General features: G+C 50.6%; 1 pseudogene; it reads right to left on the reverse strand.

Moving 5' to 3' along the window:
* The window catches only part of LOC134927235 (serum paraoxonase/arylesterase 2-like), a 135074-nt pseudogene that overhangs the window by 17563 nt on the left and 92358 nt on the right, over positions 1 to 25153 (reverse strand).

Here is a 25153-nt window from a genome sequence, read left to right on the forward strand (position 1 = left end):
ACAGGTCCGGACGTAGTGGGAGTGGCCATGGATCGTCTGCGAGTAACCCGAGAAGATCCGAGAACCAAGCCCTCCGAGGCCAATGAGGCGCTATTAGAATGACTGACGAACCCTCTCTTGATCCGTTTTAGCACCAGCGGGAGCAGCGGAAACGGTGGAAACAGATACACAAGGCTGTATGGCCACGTGGCTGTGAGAGCATCCACCGCCACTGCCCCTGGATCTCTTGTTCTGGACACATATCTTGACACCTGATGATTGTGGCGGGATGCCATTAGATCCACCTGAGGGTAACCCCACTTCTGGATCAACATCTGAAAAACTTCTGGATTTAATGCCCACTCTCCTGGATGAAAATCCCGACGACTGAGAAAATCTGCCTCCCAGTTGTCCACTCCAGGAATGAACACTGCCGATAATATCACCTGGTGATATTCGGCCCATCTGAGGATCCGAGCTACTTCCCGCATAGCCATGCGGCTTCTCGTTCCTCCTTGTTTGTTTATGTATGCGACTGCCGTCGCATTGTCTGACTGCACCTGCACAGTCTGAAGACGAAACATGTACACCGCTTGTCTTAGAGCATTGTAAATCGCCCTGAGTTCCAGAACATTTATGGATAGCGATCTTTCGTGATCCGCCCAGAGGCCCTGGAGCCGATAACTCTGAACTACAGCTCCCCAACCTCTGAGACTTGCGTCCGTTGTCAGAATTATCCAATTCGCGACTCCGAATCGTCTCCCTGCAGATAGATTGTGTATTTTTAACCACCAGAGAAGAGACACCCTGACTTGTGGTGACAACCTCACCCTGTGGTGCAGCTGCAGATGTGATCCCGACCACTGTGCTAACACCTCCAGTTGAAACGGACGTGAGTGAAATCTTCCGAACTGAAGTGCTTCGAAAGCCGCCACCATTGTGCCTAAAAGGCGAATGCACAAATGTACTGAGACTGTGCGTGGCTTGAGCACTAATTGCACCAGATGACGAATGCCCTGTACTTTCTGTTGTGGCAAGTAAACCCTTTGTTTTACTGTATCGAGAATCATCCCTAGGAATTGAAGTCGTTGACACGGAATTAGATGTGATTTCTTTAAACTGACTATCCAACCGTGCTGAACTAGTACCTTGTACGTTAGCAAGGCATGTTGGAGAAGCAATTGTTGAGACGGAGCCTTTATGAGTAGATCGTCTAAATACGGAACAATTATTACCCCTAGGGACCTGAGATGAGCTGTCATCACGGACATTACCTTGGTGAATACCCGAGGCGCTGATGAGAGGCCAAACGGTAGAGCCTGAAATTGGTAATGGTCTCGCCTTATCGCAAACCTTAAAAAACTTTGGTGAGGTGGCCAAATCGGAATGTGCAAATACGCATCCTTGAGATCTAGTGCAATCATGAATTCCTGTGGCTCTAACCCTGCAATTACTGACCTGAGAGATTCCATCTTGAATCTGTGGTAAGTGACGTAATGATTGAGACCTTTTAGGTTCAATATTGGCCTGACTGAGCCATCTGGTTTTGGTACCAGAAACAGACTGGAATAATAACCCTGCCCCTGTTCCTGCACAGGGACTGGAATTATCACTGCAGCATTCAGCAGAGACTGAATGGCAACCTGCAGAACTGCTTTCTTGTCGTCCGACACAGGCAGTCCTGTCGTGAAAAATCTTCCTGTCGGAAGATAATCGAACTCTATTTTGTAACCCTCTAATACTAAATTGCGGATCCACCCATCTGTGGACGTCTGCAGCCACGCCCCCTGAAAGCTCTGAAGGCGTGCTCCCACAATTGGGGATCCGAGATGGGCTGGGAGCCCGTCATGCCACTGGTTTGTTAGTGGTCTTGGTGTCTTGACGACGTGCATTGGATTGTCGGGCACTACGTCCCCGACCTCTTCTGCCCGGCGTGACTGCTCCTGTGCCCTGCCCACGAAAGGGCTGAGTTCTAAAGGATTTGAACGCCGGACCAGAATATTTCCGTTTAGGTATAGTTGTAGGCGAAGGAAGAAAAACAGACTTCCCTCCAGTAGCCTCAGAAATCCATTTGTCCAATTCAGGACCAAAAAGTTTCTCGCCATCATAAGGCAATGCCTCTATACCTTTTTTAACCTCCGTCTCCGCCTGCCACGAACGCAGCCAAAGTGCTCGTCGTACTATGACTAGCGATGAGGACAGGCGAGAAGTAAGCTGACAGACGTCAGTAGAAGCTGTACATAAATATTCAGCAGCTTCCCAGATTTGATCTGCGAGAAGTATAAGATGATCATCTTGCAGAGCCGACTTGAGCTCTTTTATCCATACCATTAAAGCTTTAGTAACCCAAATGCCAACCAACCCAGGTCTTAACAGCACTCCAGTTGCTGTATACATGGACCTTAGCATAGCCTCTATTTTACGATCTGCAGGGTCTTTAAGTGTAGTAGCAGTTGGTACTGGTATGGTTAACTTCCTCGTAAGTTTAGATACGGATGAATCCACCAATGGTGGGTTCTCCCATGTAGCTGTCATGGCCTCTGGAAACGGGTAACTCGATTTAAATCTACGAGGAATAGAAAACCGTTTGTCCGGATTTTTCCGTGACTCCAGTAACATTTTATTAAGAGATTCCGAGATAGGGAAACACATCGGAGATCTCTGTCGTTTAGTAAAGACTACTTCATCATTCGTCAGTGGCTCCTCAGTTTCTGTAAACTCCAGCGACTGACGAACTGCTCTGATGAGATTGTCAATACCTGGGCTGTCAAAGTCGTCACCTTCTGACTGTTGTTCTATTTCGCCCTCCTCATACTCCTGTTCAGTGAGATCTAGTATCCCAGAGACAGGAAAATTAGTAGGAAAAGGAAACTTATCTTTTCCACTCAAGGTGGACTTATGACCAGCTTGAGATTCTCCAGGTAACTCAAATGGTCTCATTTTAAACTCAGATCTTGCCGCCTCTCTTTCTTCACGAGAGGCGGCCAGCTCTGATTGTAAACCAACTAATACATCTGCAAGTAAAGCCCACGGAGGGTCCTGAGATGCTGGCTTTACTTCTGGAATGGAAATCGTATTTATGGCTGTATTAACAACACATGCTGTACATGTGGTGGATCCATCAGGCAACACACTCTTACAGACATGACATGACAAATGTTTCTTAGATTTTGCTGGTGTCTTACTCATTATGACAGACAATACAAACTCCACACAGACAGACTGCACGACTCAGTAATAACACCAAAGTTCCTGGTATATATCTTAGGCAAGTGCAGTGCCTGCTAATACGAAAACTGACCCCAAAATTCCCCTAGTACCACTCTTAGCTGAGATGTAAAATAGGAAACCTGGAACAGACAGGAGAACATTAAACATACTAAGCACCAAGTTTTTTTTTTTTTTTTTTTTTTTCCTTAAAACTTAACACTGCCCAATACTGTTAAAGTCTCCCCCCCACTCCCACGACCTCCGTGTACAGCACCGGGTCTGGGCCTGTGGAAGTTTTTGCAAAGGGCCGTGTGAGCGGCCTGTCCTGTAGGCCCCGGACAACGGAACTCCTCGGCTGCTGCGGGCGGATGGCGGAAGCAGAGAGCGTGCTGCATAGAGCCGTGGAGCGGCCTATGCACACGTGCTCCCGCCCGCCACACACAGCATGGCGGCGTGTCTGTGTAGCCAAGCAGCGCTGCTGCTGCGCAGGGAGCAGCGGTCTCCTAGGATGCTGGGGGCCGGAGAGTGAGAGCGCGCCCCGGGCAGCGGTGAGTACCAAACAATCCCCCACAGTGGAGCGGCAGCAAGCGCTGACCGCCCCAACCCAACATACCTGGACCGTGACAGAAGTCTATGACGGGGCTTTCATCCAAGCTCCGTCCAGCTTTCCTGCAGGCAGCCTGCAAGTGGAGTGAGGGAGCTCTTTACAGAGAGGTCCGACACTCACGGCTACTCAGCCGCTTCCACTGTCCCTGACCCACGCCTGTTAGAAGGGGGGAAAGGACGTGGAAATTGACGAAAAAAAAAACTTAGAAAAAAAATTCCAATACTTTGTGGACGAGCTCCACTATGCCTTCTAACTGTGTCGAGCACAGAAAAAACACTGAAGTGCTGCAGGATATGGAGGGGAGGAGTAGTCTCAAAATTAATTTATTCAGTGCCTTCTTCCGGTGGAAGCCGTCCATATCCCAAGAGTACTCCAGTGACCCCTAGTGGATGAAAAAGAAATACTAAAAACAGTATATCCTGTGGAACACTGTATGGTATATGAGACCCTGACACACTTAGATCCCCAGGGTACAGAATATAGTGATAGCAATATGTGTGATACACAGAAAAGAATCCACACAGCAGCTATAGGCACACTCAGTCACAGGTACAATGTAGAAATTATTACATACAATCAATAAAACTGCACTGGACTAGTAATACTACATATAGCTATGTATGTATACAGATATACATCCAGTGGTTACTGTGCATTGTTATATCACAGAATACTTGTACTACGTATTCATATAGAGATGCAGTTGTTCTTAACGAACGCTGTTTAAACGTCATGTAGAATACTTAAGTGTCCTGTAAATGCACAGCGCTGATGAGACAGGCGGCTTTACAGAGGAGACAGTGCCCAGCAAGTCCCAGGATCAGTGCAGACCTGTGAAATGGCGCCCAAATGCTGACAGGGAGTGAGGGAGACAGAGAGAAGCAGCTCCAGGGCGGGAACACCTGCAGTAGATGGCACCTGGAGCTGGGGGAGGGGCTACAGGTCAGCGCTTTATCCCCTCTGCTGGACTTCACCACCGGGCACTATGGAGCCTATATTAAACGGATTTTTGTAAAACCGACCTGTGCTCCCTGCCCTGATTGATATAGTGGGGTCCCTGGACGGCCAACAGTGTCCACGTCAGCGGCGCGGTCTGTCTCCTGGGACTGCGATCGGATCACGATTTCGGTGGGTCTCAGCTAGGGGACCCTCTTACCTCCTCCCTGAAGTGCGGCCACGCGATCCAGGAGAGCAGCAGCGGTGATGTTTGCCTTATGGGAACCGGAGAGCCTCCGCTGCAAGTACCCGGCAACCAGGGCGCAGGAGTATGCAGCACCGCTGGGGGAGGTGATGGAGCCGCAGCACAGAATGTCAGACTGACATGCCTGTGCGGCAGCCCTTGAAGTCTTCTTTCTTCCTTAAAAAAAGCTCTTTTCAGGGCTGCCTAGCACAGCCCCACCTGTTAGCTGCCTGCACTGCAGGCACCAACTTACAAACTGAGCTCCAGTGCCTGGAGGCGGGGCTATAGAGGAGGCGGTGCAGTGCATCTTGGAAACAGTCAAAGCTTTAGCCTGTTGGTGCCTCAGATCAAGATCCAACTCTACACCCCCCAATGTTATTTCCTGTGGAATACCAGTGTACCCCACTGCAGAAATAAGGAATCCGATTTCTGGACAGCAGAAGTCCTCTTGACGTAAATCCTCAAGCCTCGCACCACATCCAAGGACTCAGGAAGAGAGGAAGTGGCTGAATCCGCAGGAACCACGATAGGCTGATTCAGGTGGAATGCAGAAACCACCTTTGGCAGGAACTGATCAAGAGTCCTGAGCTCTGCTCTGTCCACATGACAGGCCAGGTAGGGACTCCTACAGGACAAAGCACCCAGTTCTGAAACACGCCTAGTGGAAGCCAAGGCCAATAGCATAACAGTCTTCCACGTAAAGGTACTTGTCCTCAACCGACATCAGAAGCTCAAACCAAGAGGCCTGTAGAAATTTCAGAACCACGTTGAGATCCCAAGGAGCTGTGGGCGGCACAAAAAGAGGCTGGATGCGAAGGACACCTAGCAGAAACGTCTGTACCTCAGGCAAATCAGCTAATTTCTTCTGGAAGAAAATGGACAAGGCAGAGATCTGAACCTTTATGGAGCCCAATCCTAGGCCCATATCTACACCAATCTATAGGAAGCGCAAAAAGTGCCCCAGGTTGAAATCCGCAGCCGGACACCCTTGGCCCTCGCACCAGGAGATGTATCATTTCCAGATATGGTGGTAATGCTTCAACGTGACAGCCTTCCTGGCTTGAACCATGGTGGTAATGACCTTATCCGAAATACCCTTCTTAGCTAGAATGTTCTGCTCAACTGCCATGCCATTAAGCGAAGCTGCCGTAAGTCCGGGTAGATGAACGGCCCTTGCTGAAGATCTTCCCATAGTGGAAGGGCCCAGGGGTCTTCTATTGCCATGGCCAGAAGATCCGTGTACCAAACCCTTCTAGGCCAGTCGGGGGCAATGAGAATTGCCCCCGACTGGCCTCGAAGTGTTTGGTACACGGATTCTTTTTAGAAACCTGGGGAGCAATGGAATTTGAGGAAACAGGTACACCATCCGGTAAGCCCACGGTGTTGTCAGCGCGTCCACTGCGCGTCTCTCTTCCTAGAACAATAGCACAGAAGCTTGTTGTCGAGTTGAGATGCTATCAGACCGATCTGCGGATGTCCCCACAGATCCGTTATCATCCGGAATACCTGTGGATGGAGACCTCACTGTCATGGGTGGAGGTCGTGATGACTGATGAAGTCCGCCTCCCAGTTGTCCACTCCTGGAATTCAAATGGCCAACACCACTTTTGCATTCCTTTCGACCCAGAGGAGTATCTTGGATATCTCCCGCATGCAGGCCCTGCTCTTTGTTTCTCCTTGTTGATTGACGTATGCCACTGCTGTGGCATTGTCCGACTGAACCTGAATGGCTTGACCATGGAGCAGATGAGCCCCCTGCAGCAGAGCATTGTATATCACTCTGAGTTCCAGTATGTTTATCGGAAAGGCAGGCCTCGAGGTACGACCACCTGCCCTGGAACTGTGCCCCTTGGGTAACCGCACCCCAGCCCCAAAGGCTGGCATCCGTGGTCATGAGAATCCAATCCTGGATCCTGAATCTCCGCCCTGCCAATAGGTTGGGGGGCTGCAACCACCACAGAAATCCCGGTCTGTGGTGACAGACGTATGACCTGGTGCATCTGTAGATGCGAACCCCACTACTTCTTCAGGAGATCCAGTTGGAAAGTCCTTGCATGGAATCTGCCAAATGGAATGGCCTCAAAAGGAGGCCACCATCTTTCCCAACAGACGGGTGCAAAGATGTACCGAGACCCTGTTTGGTTGTAGAACTGCTCAAACCAACTCCTGAAGCGCCTTCACCTTGTCTGCAGGAAGGAAGACTTTTTGAGCCACCATGTCCAGGATCATCCCGAGGAACTGGAGGAGTTGAGTTGGCTCCAGGTGGGATTTCTGAAAGTTCAGAATCCAACCGTGGAGTGACGAAGAGGATGTCGTGCGGCAGATGCTGTTCAGCATTAGTTCTTTTGACCTTGCTTTTATAAGCAGATCGTGAAGGTGGGGGGACAATGTTCACCCCCTGAATCCTGAGTTGTAACATCATCTCCGCCATCACCTTGGTGAAAACCCTTGGGGTTGTGGATAGGCCGAAGAGCAGCGCCTGGAACTGATAGTGTTCCTCCATAAGAGCAAACCTGAGGTAGGCGTCCTTTATGTCCAGAGAAACCAAGAACTCCCCTCCACCAGATCTGAGATCACTGCTCTCAGAGACTCCATTTTGAACCGGAAAACCCGGTTTGAGGTTCAAAATGGGCCTCACTGAACCGTCCGGTTTTGGTACCACAAAAAGGCTGGAATAGTATCCTTCGCCCCATTGCTGAAGTGGCACAGGAACAATGACCTGGGTCTGGACTATCTATTGAATGGCCTCCCATAGGGTGAGGCACATGGTTTCTGAAGTCGGTAAACCCGATCTGAAAAACCTTTGAGGCGGAGAACGGTCAAACTCCAGTTTGTAGCACTGGGAAAGCAGGCCTTTTACCCAGGCGTCCTGGCAGGAGCCGTTCCAAATGTAGCTGAAGAATCTCAGACGAGCTTCCACCCTGAGATCCACCTGGAGCAGAGGGACACCATCATGCTGAGGGTTTTGAGGAGCCAGAGCTGACGCTCTGGTCCTGAGAACCTGTGGTAGCAGGCTTACGTGACTTACCTCTGAATCCTCGTGCCGCATTTGAGGCACCTCTGGCTTTACCCTTAAAGCGCGCTGCCCAAAAGGACTGCAGAAAAGGTCCAGTGTAAGAACGTCTAGCTGGCGGAGCAGCAAAGGGGAGGGATGTGGACTTTCCAGCGGTCGCCTTCGAAATCCAATTGTTTAACTCACCTCCAAACAGCCAATCACCTGTGAAGGGTAAGGCTTCCACGCTCTTTTTAGACTCAGCGTCCACCACCCACTGGCGTAACCACAACGCTCTGCATGCAGAGAACGTCATGGTAGCGGTACGGGCATTAATAACACAGATTCCTTTGATGGTATCACAGAGGAAGCGGGCAGAATCCTGAATATGCTGAACCAGCATCACCAAATCGGCCACAGACTTATCCCTGTGAGGCCCTCCTGAATGTTACCAGCGTGTGTATGGCGTGTGTCACCCAACAACCTGCAATAAACAGGCCTTTGGGATGCCCCCGCTGCAGCATAGATTTTAAAGTTGCTTCTATTTTCCTATCTGCAGTTTCCTTTAAGGCTGTAGCCTGGAACCGGCAGAATTATCTTTTTACACAGGCGTGACACTGAGGCGTCCACCGCTGGGGGAGTTTCCCGTACCTTATGTCTTTCCTGAGCAAATGGAAATGCGGCCATCCATTTTTTTTGACACTTGGAATTTCTTATCAGGAGTAACCCATGGCTCTCTGAAAGGTCATCCAGTTCCTTTGAGTCCGGAAATGTGACCTGTACCTTTTTTCTGCGCAGAGAAAAAGGATTACTGCACATCAGATACATTACCAGGAATATTTAAGACATCTCTTATTGCAATTATAAGGGATTCTACATCCTGTGCAGTACAGGAATCCTCTAACTCGGTATTTGATTCCAGCTCCTCCCCCTCTGGTACCTCCTCCTCAGATTCTGAGAGAATATCAGGTAACCCCCTTTTTTTTGAGGTACAGGATTAGAGAGAGGAGAAACACATCTGCCATCTGCCCTCTCTTTTGTCAGAGCAGCCATAGACTGTTGTAACTGCTGCCTTTCCTGCCTGGCAGTAGTTCATTCATTTGACATGTCAGCCATCATAGTTTTAATTGAACTGAGCCAAGGAGGCTCCAGAAATTCACCTCCAGAAGCCCCACTAGTTTGTGAGGGCTGACTGCATTGTTCACACATGAGAGAATCCGCAGGAGAGGGGGAAAACCTGGTGTGACAAACATACCTCCCAACATGACCCTCACCAGGAGGGACAGAATGCTCTGTTCCTGGACTTCCCTTCATTTATGATTGCCATCACCTGTGGTGAAACACCTTTCTTATACATTAACCTGTTTAACACAGGTGCCGACAATCAAATTAAGAGGGAATACCAGGAGCAGAGCATTTTGTCCTTCCTGGAGAGGGTCATGTTGGGAGGTATGAAACAGCACACACAATTTTTTCACCATGCTGACAGAGGACATTTACATTCATTCACACACACACACATACACAGGGTACAAGCAAGCCTGCCCAGCCCAGTATGTGTGGAAAGACTCAGAGAGGAGGAACCAGTACACAGCCTGATACTAACAATTGAACTGCTAGGAGAGAGGCAATTTAGTGTACAGTGCGTGAGGAGCCCAATACAAGGGTGTCACAGCTGGCTCTCCTCCTTAACTACACCCCTGTACCAGTGTCTGGTCGTGGAATATCACTTGGAGGAGCTGGCAGTCCTGCAACAGCGCTGTGAGTGCAGGAAATGGCGCCTGGAAGCCGCTGGTCCCGCTCTGAGGAAGCTCTGCCCTCTGCAATGGCGCTGGCAAAAGTCCCCAATAGTGTAAAATGAAGGTACGGACACCCAATTTCACTATCGCTGGCCAGTGTACACGGGGGGGGCTATGGGATCACCCAAGATGAGTCCGTATGCCAGCCATGCGATTGCGCCGCACAAAGACCGGGGGCCCCCGCAAGCGGGTCCCAGGTTGTCACTCACCACTCTGTCGACCTTCAGGCTCTGTACTGCAGGTATGCTGCTGCCCAAACAGCTTACCTGAAAATAACAAACTAGAAAATAAACTGAAGAAAAACTCTCTGGAGCTCCAGAGTGTGCATCCTCTCCTGAGGGCACATTTTTGTAAACTGAGCTGTGAGGGAGGGCATAGAGGGGAGGAGTCAGCACACCCTGAGGAAGAAATTTAAAGTGCACCGGCTCCTTTGGACCCCATCTATACCCATCGCAATAAGTGTCCCCAGAATCCCTTATGGATGTTAGAGAAAAATAAGAATTTACTCACCGGTAATTCTATTTCTCGTAGTCCGTAGTGGATGCTGGGGACTCCGTAAGGACCATGGGGAATAGACGGGCTCCGCAGGAGACTGGGCACTCTAAAGAAAGATTAGGTACAATCTAGTGTGTAGAGATGTGTGGTGTTGTCCCTAGCTGGGGACAGCGCTGGGTCAGCTTGTCTGTCCCCAGCGCTGGGTGCGTGGCGGCGGGTGTCCGGTGCAGGGATTACCCTTTTCCCTGCACCGGACCAGAGGCATTCGAATCTTGGCGGCTCCCGGAGCGGCAGCCAATCAGAGGGGGACGCGGCGAGCCAATCGGCGCTCGCCGCGTCATAGGCCCCGCCCCCGGCGTCTGACGTCAGACGCCGGGCGGGAGCCTGAAGGAAAGGCCGCACCGAAGAGCGGCGAAGAAGATGGGCGGGAACAGCGAGGACGGTCGTCGGCGCGCCGGAGCGCAGAAGATCCCGGCGGCGCGAGGAAGAAGACGGAGCTCGGGTGGCCGCGGAAGAGGCCTGAAGACTCCAGCCCTGGGAAAGAAGATGTCCAGCGGCGGCTGGACGCGGCGATGCAACGGCGGCGCCGCTGGCCAGGACGGGCCAGCGGCCGAAGAGGGCACCGAAGATCCCTGGAGCAGGTGAGGCCTCAGTGAGGCAACTTCACCCCCTCCCTTTTCCTCCCTCGACCACCAGGGACGGGCATTAGGCCCGAGGGCACAAGCCAGGCACTAGGCCTGTGGCACAGGTAGGAGAGTGGGGGCCATTTTCTGATTAGGTGGTTTGGGCATTAGGCCCAAGCCACCCTCTCCCTGGGGCACCAGTTAGGCGGGCATCAGGCCCGGGGGCATATCAGGCACTAGGCCTGTGGGGCATTAGAGGGCGCTAGGCCCTAGTGTATTTTGGCCAAGTAGGTACAGATAAGGTGACCCTGGGCACAAGGCCCAGGTCACCCAACGGGCAGCAAGTTAGGCAAGCGCTAGGCCCGTGGGCGAAGTCAGGCCTTCGGCCTGTGTGCAGTTAGGGGGGCGCTAGGCCCAGCGAATCAGTGTTTCCCCGAGGTGAGTACAGGTGGCCCTGGGCGCTAGGCCCAAGCCACCCTGAGGTATTTAGGTGGGTAGGCCGTGCGGCGCCCACCCCCTTCCAGCGGCAGGTAGGGATTTAAAGGGACAACACCGTGTGATCTTGTATTCCGATATTGTGATGTATGTTGTTACCGTGCAGGGCAAAGTGTCTGTGTTTAAGTTTGTGCATAGTTTTGTTGCACCACACCCACAGAGCTAGTTTGAGGGCTCTGCCGTTGTAGTTAGTATAGGGTGCGACACTAGGTTAGAGTTAGGCCCTGCACGGCTGTTTCTCTTTGCCTCCTTACAGGGACCTGTAAGTGGAGAAGATCGGAGTGCAAGACTTGTCACGGTGAGTAGCATCCGTGTACGTTTGTCCCTTGTCTGTCCCCGAGCGCCGGAGTCAGGATTGCTCACGGACGTGAGAATCCCTTTCATCACACTACGTGCGAGAGCGCGAGTGTGTGAAAGCTGGGTGGCTGAGGCTTTGTGCCAGTGATGACCTTTCACCCAACCGGTGAAGGTCGCGGTCACCCCAGGGGTATCCCCTGTTCCAGTGGAAGAAGGGTCGATACCCCTTTAAAGGTAAACCATTCTCTCCTCAGCTCGGTCGTCGGTCAGCTCCGAGAGGGAATCGCCGTGTCCGGATCAGATTGAAGATTTCCAGGTCCGTTGAGGGTTCCGGTACCTGAAGGTGAGAGAGAGCGGCGCCTGGTGAGTACAGAGTCTACACCTGCACGGCAGCAGGCACCACCACACACGCAGCCGCACCTCTCACACTTGGCGTAGTCGGCAGGATCAAAGAGACCGGATCACGGACACGATGTGGAACGCCACCAAGAAGACCTCCCTGCGGACGGCTCCGGAGAAGACTCACCCCTGGATGTGTGCGGACCAGAGCGACTGGGTGACGGTGTCTGGGGCAGACATCCTGAAGATGGTGCAGCGGTCGATCCAGCGTGGAAAAGAAGAGCGCCAGGAGAAGGGGCGCAAGAAGGCCGCTGTGACGCCCTGCAAGAAATGTCGGCAAACAGGGCACTTTGCCAGCGAGTGTACTTGGCGAGAGACGTCCCCAAAGAAGGTGGTCCAGGAAGCGGACCGAAGACGTCAGAAGGGCCAAGCGAAGAAGGAGTCCTGGTGTTTGCTCTGCGGAAACTACGGGCATGAGCATAACAGTTGTCCCTGGGACGAAGAGTTGAGCGAAGACGAGGTTGATCCCCGGTGTGAAAGCTGTGGAGATCCCCGACATCGGCTCCTGGAATGCCCATGGACGGAAGACAGGACGGACTACGAGGCCACGGTGAAGCAGATGACGGAGTCTCGTCAGCAACTTTGGGACCGGGTGGCTGCAGAGCCTGTGTGTGCGCTCTGCGAGGCGAGAGGACATGCGCTTCCCGATTGTCCGTGGAATGAAGACCGGATGATTGCAAAAGGTCGCGCCCAGAGATGGGAGGAGGAAACCAGGGAAATGGAGCGGAAGACCCTGCTTGAAGTTAGTTCGCAGGTGCCCATTTCCTCTGAGCCGGAACCAACGGGTGAAGATTCCCCAGTGAAGGAGGTGGACCAGGAACCCGTCTTGGAGAAGGTGGTAGTGGCCCTCCCTTGTTGGAAGTGTCGGCGACCAGGACATGCGGCCAGTGAGTGCCCCTGGGAAGATGCCGCGGACCTACTTTGTCCCAAGAAAGTGACCCCAGTAAGGCAGAATCCTTTCCCGCATGAGGCGGAGGTGGACGACTGGGAGGTGAAGAGACCACGCTGCCAAGAAAAGCGTGAAGACCCAGTGACTGAGACGTCCGGAATCTCTCCACGATGGAACCGTCCACGACCAGGACGTGCGGAACAGGAGTGTCCTGGGTACCAAGAGATGCCAGCGGAAACGAAGGAGTACGCTGAGGAAACAGAGGTGCCAGCGGAAAAGACTAAGTACGCTGAGGAGGAAAATGATACCCCAGCCCAGATATCGGAAGAAGACTCGGACTACGGTGAGCTGTCCGCCGACGAATCCCTCCAAGAACAGATGGAGGACTCTGGCATCGGAAGCGCCGACGAGAGTGACTGGCAGGATCGGGTGGAGTCGTGCTCCCAGTTGAATGCCCTCTGTGAAGAGGAGGAGATAGTCCTGGGGCAAGAAGACCTGCCGGAAGTGCCGAAATGGACGTACGTACGGGGAGAGGATTGTGATGCCGTGGGAGGACCCGTTCCAGAGGAAGACATAGGACCTTTGGAGATGCCCCACGAGGAAATGCGACATATGGTGGCTGTTGCCCGGGAGGGAACGGATGCCCCGGAGGATTCCGCTGTTGGGTGGTGGTCGATACCACACCCGGAAGACAGGGACGAAGCCACAGACTATATAGGAGGTCAAGAGTGGGTGACTTGTCCCCGTGGAGGAAGATTCCCCTTGGTGGCCAACGTCGAGCGACTGTGAGGAGATGCCACTCCCCCAGAGGATCCGCCGATGGAGGTCAGGACGTAAGAGGAACCCGGAGCTGGAGGAGGAGGGGTGTGGGGTCACGGCCTGTCCAGGCTGGGCCCTCGAACACAACCTCGCCGGAGGGACCTCGGAATTCCCTGACCCGCGGACAATGGAAGTCGTGAGGAACTTTGTAGGGACTACAAAGGAAAAAGGGGGGGGAAATGTAGAGATGTGCCCTGTGGGCACATCTGTGGTGTTGTCCCTAGCTGGGGACAGCTTGTCTGTCCCCAGCGCTGGATGCGTGGCGGCGGGTGTCCGGTGCAGGGATTACCCTTTTCCCTGCACCGTACCAGAGGCATTCGAATCTTGGCGCCCTCCGGGAGCCAATCGCGGCTCCCGGAGCGGCAGCCAATCAGAGAGGGACGCGGCGAGCCAATCGGCGCTCGCCGCGTCATTGGCCCCGCCCCCGGCGTCTGACGTCAGACGCCGGGCGGGAGCCTGAAGGAAAGGCCGCGCCGAAGAGCGGCGAAGAAGACGGGCGGGAACAGCGAGGACGGTCATCGGCGCGCCGGAGCGCAGAAGATCCCGGCGGCGCGAGGAAGAAGACGGAGCTCGGGTGGCCGCGGAAGAGGCCTGAAGACTCCAGCCCTGGGAAAGAAGATGTCAAGCGGCGATGCGACGGCGGCGGCGCTGGCCAGCGGCCGAAGAGGGCACCGAAGATCCCTGGAGCAGGTGAGGCCTCAGTGAGGCAACTTCACCCCCTCCCTTTTCCTCCCTCGACCATCAGGGACGGGCATTAGGCCCGAGGGCACAAGCCAGGCACTAGGCCTGTGGCACAGGTAGGAGAGTGGGGGCCATTTTCTGATTAGGTGGTTTGGGCATTAGGCCCAAGCCACCCTCTCCCTGGGGCACCAGTTAGGCGGGCATCAGGCCCGGGGGCATATCAGGCACTAGGCCTGTGGGGCATTAGAGGGCGCTAGGCCCTAGTGTATTTTGGCCAAGTAGGTACAGATAAGGTGACCCTGGGCACAAGGCCCAGGTCACCCAACGGGCAGCAAGTTAGGCGGGCGCTAGGCCCGTGGACGAAGTCAGGCCTTCGGCCTGTGTGCAGTTAGGGGGGCGTTAGGCCCAGCGAATCAGTGTTTCCCCGAGGTGAATAAAGGTGGCACTGGGCGCTAGGCCCAGGCCACCCTGAGGTATTTAGGTGGGTAGGCCGTGCGGCGCCCACCCCCTTCCAGCGGCAGGTAGGGGATTTAAAGGGACAACACCGTGTGATCTTGTATTCCGATATTGTGATGTATGTTGTTACCGTGCAGGGCAAAGTGTCTGTGTTTAAGTTTGTGCATAGTTTTGTTGCACCACACCCACAGAGCTAGTTTGAGGGCTCTGCCGTTGTAGTTAGTATAGGGTGTGACACTAGGTTAGAGTTAGGCCCTGCACGGCTGTTTCTCTTTGCCTCCTTACAGGGACCTGTAAGTGGAGAAGATCGGAGTGCAAGACTTGTCACGGTGAGTAGCATCCGTGTACGTTTGTCCCTTGTCTGTCCCCGAGCGCCGGAGTCAGGATTGCTCACGGACGTGAGAATCCCTTTCATCACACTACGTGCGAGAGCGCGAGTGTGTGAAAGCTGGGTGGCTGAGGCTTTGTGCCAGTGATGACCTTTCACCCAACCGGTGAAGGTCGCGGTCACCCCTGGGGTATCCCCTGTTCCAGTGGAAGAAGGGTCGATACCCCTTTAAAAAGGTAAACCATTCTCTCCTCAGCTCGGTCGTCGGTCAGCTCCGAGAGGGAATCGCCGTATCCGGATCCGATTGAAGATTTCCAGGTCCGTTGAGGGTTCCGGTACCTGAAGGTGAGAGAGAGCGGCGCCTGGTGAGTACAGAGTCTACACCTGCACGGCAGCAGGCACCACCACACGCGCAGCCGCACCTCTCACAAGTGTGCACTGGCTCCTCCCTCTATGCCCCTCCTCCAGACCTCAGTTAGGGAAACTGTGCCCGGAAGAGCTGACATTACAAGGAAAGGATTTTGGATTCCACGGTAAGACTCATACCAGCCACACCGTACAACTCGTGATAACCTTACCCAGTTAACAGTATGAACAACAACTGAGCATCACTCAACGGATGGCTCATAACAATAACCCTTTATCAAGCAATAACTATATACACGTATTGCAGAAAGTCCGCACTTGGGACGGGCGCCCAGCATCCACTACGGACTACGAGAAATAGAATTACCGGTGAGTAAATTCTTATTTTCTCTAACGTCCTAGTGGATGCTGGGGACTCCGTAAGGACCATGGGGATTATACCAAAGCTCCTAAACGGGCGGGATGACTCTGCAGCACCGAATGAGCAAACACACGGTCCTCCTCAGCCAGGGTATCAAACTTGTAGAACTTTGCAAAACTGTTTGAACCCCCCAAGTAGCTACAGCCGAGACCCCTCGGGCAGCCGCCGAAGAAGAGCCCACCTTCCTTGTGGAATGGGCTTTCACTGATTTTGAATGCGGCAATCCAGCCGCAGAGTGAGCCAGCTGAATCGTGCTACAGATCCAGCGAGCAATAGTTTGCTTTAAAGCAGGAGCACCCAGCTTATTGGGTGCATACAGAATAAACAGCGAGTCAGTCTTCCTGACTCAAGCCGTTCTGGAAACATATTTTCAAAGCCCGGACTACGTCCAGCAACTTGGAGTCCTCCAAGTCCCGAGTAGCCGCAGGGACCACAATAGGTTGGTTCAAATGAAACGATGATACCACCTTTGGGAGAAATTGGGGACGAGTCCGCAATTCTGCCCTGTCCATATGGAAGATCAAATAAGGGCTTTTACATGACAAAGCCGCCAATTCTGATACACGCCTCGCCGATGCTAAGGCCAACAGCATGACCACTTTCCACGTGAGATACTTTAGTTCCACGGTCTTAAGTGGTTCAAACCAGTGGGATTTCAGGAAATCCAACACAACGTTAAGATCCCAAGGTGCCACTGGTGGCACAAAAGGGGGCTGAATATGCAGCACTCCCTTTACAAACGTCTGAACCTCAGGCAGTGAAGCCAGTTCTTTTTGAAAGAAAATGGATAGGGCCGAAATCTGGACCTTTATGGACCCTAATTTCAGGCCCATAGTCACACCTGACTGTAGGAAGTGCAGAAATCGACCCAGCTGGAATTCCTCTGTAGGGGCCATCCTGGCCTCACACCAAGCAACATATCTTCGCCATATACGGTGATAATGCTTAGCTGTTACATCCTTCCTAGCTTTTATCAGCGTAGGAATCACTTCATCCGGGATGCCCTTTTCCGTTAGGATCCGGCGTTCAACCGCCATGCCGTCAAACGCAGCCGCGGTAAGTCTTGGACCAGACAGGGCCCCTGTTGCAACAGGTCCTGTCTGAGAGGCAGAGGCCATGGGTACTCTGTGATCATCTCTTGTAGTTCTGGGTACCAAGTCCTTCTTGGCCAATTCGGAACGATGAGTATTGTTCTCACTCCTATTTTTCTTACCATTCTCAGTACCTTGGGTATGAGAGGAAGAGGAGGGAACACATATACCGACTGGAAAACCCAGGGTGTCACTAGCGCGTCCACAGCTATCGCCTGAGGGTCCCTTGACCTGGCGCAATATCTTTTTAGCTTTTTGTTGAGGCGGGACGCCATCATGTCCACCTGTGGCAGTTCCCATCGATTTGCAATCTGTGTGAAGACTTCTTGATAAAGTCCCCACTCTCCCGGGTGGAGGTCGTGTCTGCTGAGGAAGTCTGCTTCCCAGTTGTCCACTCCCGGAATGAACACTGCTGACAGTGCTTGTATGTGAATCTCCGCCCAACGAAGAATCTTTGTGGCTTCTGCCATCGCCACTCTGCTTCTCGTGCCGCCCTGGCGGTTTACATGGGCGACCGCCGTGATGTTGTCTGACTGAATCAGCACTGGTTGGTCTCAAAGCAGGGGCTCCGCTTGACTCAGGGCGTTGTATATGGCCCTTAGTTCCAGTATATTTATGTGCAGACAAGTCTCCTGACTTGACCACAGCCCTTGGAAGTTTCTTCCCTGAGTGACTGCCCCCCATCCGCGGAGGCTTGCATCCGTGGTCACCAGGACCCAGTCCTGTATGCCGAACCTGCGGCCCTCGAGAAGATGAGCACTCTGCAGCCACCACAGAAGAGACACCCTGGCCCTCGGGGACAGGGTGATCAGCCGATGCATCTAAAGATGCGATCCGGACCACTTGTCCAACAGATCCCACTGAAAGATCCTCGCATGGAACCTGCCGAAGGGAATGGCTTCGTATGAGGCCACCATCTTTCCCAGGACTCGCGTGCAGTGATGCACCGACACCTGTTTTGGTTTTAGGAGGTCCCTGACCAGAGTCACTAACTCCTGGGCCTTCTCCTCCGGGAGAAACACCTTCTTCTGTTCTGTGTCCAGAATCATACCCAGGAAGGGCAGACGCGTCGTAGGAATCAGCTGCGACTTTGGAATATTCAGAATCCAGCCGTGCTGTTGCAACACTTCCTGAGAGTGTGCTACGCTGATCAACAACTGCTCCCTGGACCTCGCCCTTATGAGGAGATCATCCAAGTACGGGATAACTGTAACTCCTTGCTTCCGAAGGAGTACCATCATTTCTGCCATTACCTTGGTAAATACTCTCGGTGCGGTGGACAGACCAAACGGCAACGTCTGGAATTGGTAATGACAGTCCTGTACCACAAACCTGAGGTACACCTGGTGAGGTGGATAAATGGGGACATGCAAGTAAGCATCCTTGATGTCCAGAGATACCATAAAATCCCCCTCTTCCAGGCTTGCAATGACCGCTCTGAGCGATTCCATTTTGAACTTGAATTTTTTCATATAAATGTTCAAGGAATTTAAATTCAGAATGGGTCTTACCGAACCGTCCGGTTTCGGTACCACAAACAGTGTGGAATAGTAATCCCTTCCCTGTTGAAGGAGGGGGACCATTATCATCACTTGCTGGAGGTACAGCTTGTGAATTGCCGCCAGGACTACCTCCCTTTCCGTGGGGGAAGCTGGCAAGGCTGATTTTAGGTAACGGTGAGGGAGAGTCACTTCGAACTCCAGCTTGTATCCCTGAGATACAATTTGTATAGCCCAAGGATCCACCTGTGAGCGAACCCACTGGTTGCTGAATTTTCGGAGACGCGCCCCCACCGCTCCTGGCTCCGCCTGTGGAGCCCCAGCGTCATGCGGTGGACTTAGTGGAAGCCGGGGAGGACTTTTGTTCCTGGGAACTAGCTGCATGGTGCAGCTACTTTCCTCTACCCCTGCATCTGGCAAGAAAGGATGCACCTCTGACCTTCTTGCTTCTCTGAGAACGAAAGGACTGCATTTGATAATAGGGTGCTTTCTTAGGCTGTGAGGAAACCTGAGGCAAGAAAGTCGACTTTCCTCTATGTCGACTTTCCTCTACAGTGCCTGACTGTATATATGTATGTTATGCCAAGAAGGTACTTCAATTGCTGCCCAGGGCGCCCCCCCCCAGCGCCCTGCACCCTACAGTGACCGGAGAGTGAAAGTGTGCTGGGAGCAATGGCGCACAGATGCGGTGCTGTGCGCTACCTTAAATGAAGACAGGAGTCTTCAGCCGCCATTTTTGCCGTCTTCAAGCTTCTGTTCTTCTGGCTCTGCGAGGGGGACGGCGGCGCGGCTCCGGGAACGGACAATCGAGGACAGATGCCTGTGTTCGAACCCTCTGGAGCTAATGGTGTCCAGTAGCCTAAGAAGCGCAACCTAGCTGTAGACAGGTAGGTTTGCTTCTCTCCCCTCAGTCCCTCGTAGCAGTGAGTCTGTTGCCAGCAGAAGCTCACTGAAAATAAAAAACCTAACAAATACTTTCTTTTACTAGCAGGCTCAGGGGAGCCCACTAGGAGCACCCAGCTCTGGCCGGGCACAGATTCTAACTGAGGTCTGGAGGAGGGGCATAGAGGGAGGAGCCAGTGCACAACAGATAGTACCTAATATCTTTCTTTAGAGTGCCCAGTCTCCTGCGGAGCCCGTCTATTCCCCATGGTCCTTACGGAGTCCCCAGCATCCACTAGGCAGTTAGAGAAATGGGGGTGGGTCGGTTCCATTTTCGGGCCACTGCGATGCAAAACATGGCTGCACTGTGCCTGCAGAAGCTACCCTTGTTTTGCGAGGGTCAACGGTGCGATAGCATTGCTGGGCGGCCATTTGCATTTTGGACGCCCTTGCCCTGTGCTGGGCGGCCCCCAGCATGCATTTTGTTTCAATTGCAGATTTGCAATCTTAGCAGAACTGCTAATGAAGCGGAATCAGGTCCTACTTCATTAAGGATTGCAACTGCAAAGCTGTTTGCATCAGCTTTGCAATTGCAATCCTTTCCAATGCAAATGGAGGAGGTACCTGCCACCTCCTCCTTACATCTGCAATGTGATCGCATCTGAGATAACCAGCTTTGTCCTCGCAGGGCGGTTTGTGAGGCCAAGGAAACAGTGTTTCACGACGCAGTCCTTGGCCTTGCTACACCCGGATCGCGGTGGTGACACGCCCCCGTTTTCCTGAACAACGGCCGCACCTGCCCCTCCACGCGAACGCCTCTACCTGTTACTCACACAGGGGAGTACGCATTCCTGTGCTGAGATAGCAGGACCCGTTCTCCGCATCAGCGATCCGTACTGAATCCCCCCTTGAGTCTGAATAAGTGTACAAAGGGCTGCGAAGCAGCGCCCGTGGCTTTTTCTCACACCAAGTTCCTTTGTTCTTCATCTGCGACTTTGTACGTGTTTAAAACTAATTCCCGTGTGGTCAAAGACAGAGCCCAGTGTCCCTAGTGCAGTGTAAGTGGTGTTTGGCTGCATCTACAATGCAAATAAAACACAAAATTGAAACAAAAATCCAGTACGCTACACCTCTGGAAGCGTCTTAGTCGCACTGTATGGCATATTAAGGTTACGTGTTTGAGCACAAGTCTGTGTTGTAGAAACATATCATGAAAAGGTAACAAAACACAGCACATAACAAAAACAAAGCTGAAGAGATCATTTATCTCGATTCCAATAATCACATTTCACTATAAATCAGGAAAAAAAAGAAAAATAAAAACAGAAAATGGAAACGCTATTCCTGATCATAGGGTTCCGGTATGAATGGTCGACATTGACATGGTAGACATGGACTCATGGTCGATACATGAAATTGGTCGACACATGACAGGTCGACATGGATTTTTGAACGGTTTTGGTGTAATTTTCTCCGTAACATGACCAGGAACCCCAATTAGTGCACCGCGTCCCCTTGCATGGCTCGCTTCGCTCGCCATGCTGCAGGCAAGGTTACTATTCCCAATTGCAGTCCACATGGATGGTACAGTATGAAAAATCTAAAAATCTAAAAAATGTTTTTAAAAAGCCATGTCGACCTTTTTGTGTGTCAACCTATTATGTGTCGACCATGTGTCCATGTCTACCAATAGTGGTCGACCATCCAAACTGATACCGATCATAGACACATTGCCCTTTACGTGGAAAAACAAAGACTTGTAAGTGGAAACACAGTGTAAGATTTTCCTTTTTTGTATACTGTTTAGACTATTTTTAATGTATACTTGGTTCAGTTAGTAGTGTTTCTGTTTATACACTGACCTCTGATCCAGGGAGATTGTCTTCATCATACACATACAACTTATACAGACTTGGATGCCCCGCCGTCCAAATATCTCCGGTAACTGGTCTACTGACAGGTTATCCAAGATTATATCCACATCAACCACCTTGCATAGACATCATAAAATAAAATTGTTATAGCAAAATATAAAGGCCTAACACGAACAGTACAGACATTTTATTTGCTGCATTTAACTAAATAAAATAAATATAGCTGAACAGAAACTACATACAGGGGTATCACAAGGAAAAAGAAAATACCAGCGCTGGGCTGCTCAAAAAATACAAAGATATATTATTTAAAAATTTCCGAAGGCTTGTGTATATAAAATAAAAATCACATTTATTAATCACACACAATAAATATAGACACGCTAAAATGGGATGTGCCACATGAAAGCCTGTACAAAAAATCAATTAGTAGGATGTTTTCCACAATGCTGGCTAGGAACCACTCAATTTAGGACTAGTGTCACTGGATGGGACCCTCAATTGCTCCTGAAGAAGCTGGACTACATATACCAGCGAAACGCGTTGAGCCTCCTTGCCTGTTTGATACTCACCACCGTGCTGGCACTTACTGGACACTCCTACGCAAAGTTTGGACTTTTCACTGCAGCATCCACCTATTTGGTCCTTAAACATCTCAGGACAAACAAGCCTTTCAATCATCCATGCGGTGGACACAGTCTGCTTTTGGATCAATGGTAACTACCTCATGACTGCTAAAAGTATCGGATTTATGCCAATTAACCGATCAATTGAGGGTTACATCCAGTGACACTAGTCCTAAATGGAGTGGTTCCTAGCCAGCATTGTGGAAAACATCCTACTAATTGATTTTTTATACAGGCTTTCATGTGGTACATCTCATTTTAGCGTGTCTATATTTATTGTGTGTGATTAATAAATGTGATTTTTATTTTATATACACAAGCCTTCGGAAATTCTTAAATATTATATGTTTGTATTTTTTGAGCAGTCAGCGCTGATATTTTCGTTTTCCTTGTGATTTCTCTTTTGGGAATTTACCATCCCCTACCAGTTGCTACAAGTGGAGTATCCCATATCCAAATATTCCGAAATACAGACTTTAAGTGAGAGTGAGATAGTGAAACCTTTGTTTTTTGATGGCTCAATGTACACAAACTTTGTTTAATAGACAAAGTTATGAATAATATTGTATTAAATGACCTTCAGGCTGTGCGTATAAGGTGTATATGAAACATAAATGAATTGTGTGAATGTAGACACACTTTGTTTAATGCACAAAGTTATAAAAAATATTGGCTATAATGACCTTCAGGCTGTGTGTAGAAGGTGTATATGTAACATAAATGCATTCTGTGCTTAGATTTAGGTCCCATCACCATAATATCTCATTATGGTATGCAATTATTCCAAAATACGGAAAAATCCGATATCCAGAATACCTCTGGTCCCAAGCATTTTGGATAAGGGAGACTCAACCTGTATTGATAGCGCACCCCAATTTATTTTTAACTTATTACATACAGGGGTAGATGTGTGATCTCCGATATGGAGGAGAAGTGGTACCAGTGCACAGATACTGCTTCTCCACCATGTATTACAGCGGTGGTGTGTGCTGAGTGACGGGGTCGCTATGCAGCCCTCTCTATATTGGCACTGCTATCTGTAATACACAGCAATGTATGAGCGGTCAGTTGCACCGACTGTTCTGCTATCAATTTCCACAGCTGCAAGTGTCGCTTCCCATACACCACAGAAAGGACAGTGCTGACCCTGGCTGCCGGCTCTGGGCTGCACAAGAGACCTCGTGAGAGTAGCGAGATCTCGCTCCTGCCCAATGGAGGCAGGCGTGAGACACAAGGCATCACGCTAGGCTGATGCGTTTGTGTGCTCTGGCAGGGATCGTTGGATGGGGAAGTTGTCATCTTCCCCCGCTCCGACAGATAAGATGGTCATAAATCTTGTCGGTGTAGCTTCTTGCTTCGCCTCGGTAATGAGGTGAAGCAGGAAGTGTTAGGGTCAACCCGCTATAATACATCAGCCCTACAGTAACCCAAATCTAAGGACTTCAATATATGCTGTATTTATGGGATCAGTATGAAATACCTACAATCAATCAAAATCCCAACGGTCAAAATCCCGACAAGGTAAAAATATTGACATTTAAAATATCAACAAGGTCAAAACACAGACGTTTATAATGTCGACAGGTAAAAAGCCGACACAAGTTTGTCATTGTTTTTTGGTGTGTATGTCGACATGGACACCGTATAAGTGTACCACGTCCGCTCGCTCACTATTATATTCCCCCCCCAGGTCCACTGGGATGGCAAAGTATGAACAAATCCGTTTCAATTAAAAAAAAATAAAAAAAAAATCAAGAAAAACTAATGTTGATGTTTTGACCTATCGACATTTTAAATGTCGGGATTTTGACCAGTGATCAATGGTTGTCGAGATTTTGACCATGTCGAGATTTTGACCAGCAGTCAATGGTTGTCGGGATTTTGATTGTTGGTAAATTGACTGCATCCCGTATTTATCATTACAAAATAGGGGCCAGGACAATAGTACTTCAGCTATACTATTCCCACCCATATCATCATGGTTCTTCCATTTGAAGGCTAATATGCTTAGGTTTTGTCTGTCGTGCCACCTAGGTTATGCATGAGCAGAGATTTTTGTGCATAACTAAACTGTCTATTACTGTACATAATGTATTATCTCAGTGCAGAACTGGGACTGAAAGCGCAATGTTATATGGTAAAGGAATATACCTGAACATTTGATAATGTGACCAAAGGTGGCACTAAGATCTTGGTAGGAAAGATGGGAGATGGAGCATTAATGCAGGGTAAGATGGAACCTGACCAATGACCCTGACCACGACCCTTACTTTCCACAATTGGGGTCCAATGGGACGGCCCTCTACCAAAGTATAAGGGATTTAAAATTTACATTTTTTACAGCAAATAGTATACAAGTATGGATTAACACTATTTAATATATATTGTTACCTTTACTGGAGACAGTGACCAGTTTGAATGCTTTTCAAACACACTAATTGTATGACCCGTGAGATCAGCAGCATAGATATACCTTTAAGAGATGCAAATGTATTCTGTTAAAGGAGAGAGAGAGAGAGAGAGAGAGAGAGAGAGAGAGAGAGAGAGAGAGAGAGAGAGAGAGAGAGAGAGAGAGAGAGAGAGAGAGAGAGAGAGAGGGGGGGGGGGGGGGGTGGGGGGGGGGGGAGAGAGGAGAGAGAGAGAGGAGAGAGAGAGAGAGAGAGAGAGAGAGAGAGAGAGAGAATCATAGACAGGAGGAGGACTCCAAAAAGTTGGATGTATGAACGTATTAAATTTAGGAGGTACTTTAGACACTACAATCTCCCTGAGCCAGTCTGGCCGGAGCATCATATCATCCATGCTCTTTTCAGTACTTAAAATGCTCGGAGTATGGCTTCCACTGTGTTGAAATAATTGAAGGCTTCCCACAGTATCATTTTTATATTGTGTATACACGGCTACGTTGGATATAGAGGGCTCAGGCTGAGTAGACACTCCATTTAAATCTGTGAATCTGTCCCATTCTATAGCACTTTGCTAGCAGCCAATCAATTTTTAGGCTTATAGGATGTGACCGAAGAAAAAAATGGCAAGCAAACAAGAATAACTGAATGCAATTAGAGCACAACAAGAAGGGATTCTGTGCAGTATTCCCCAAATAGAATAAGAGAAATGAATTTAGCGCAAGTGCAAAAATCCTCTTCTG

Source organism: Pseudophryne corroboree, chromosome 5 (assembly GCF_028390025.1).
Source record: "Pseudophryne corroboree isolate aPseCor3 chromosome 5, aPseCor3.hap2, whole genome shotgun sequence".
Lineage (NCBI taxonomy): Eukaryota > Metazoa > Chordata > Amphibia > Anura > Myobatrachidae > Pseudophryne > Pseudophryne corroboree.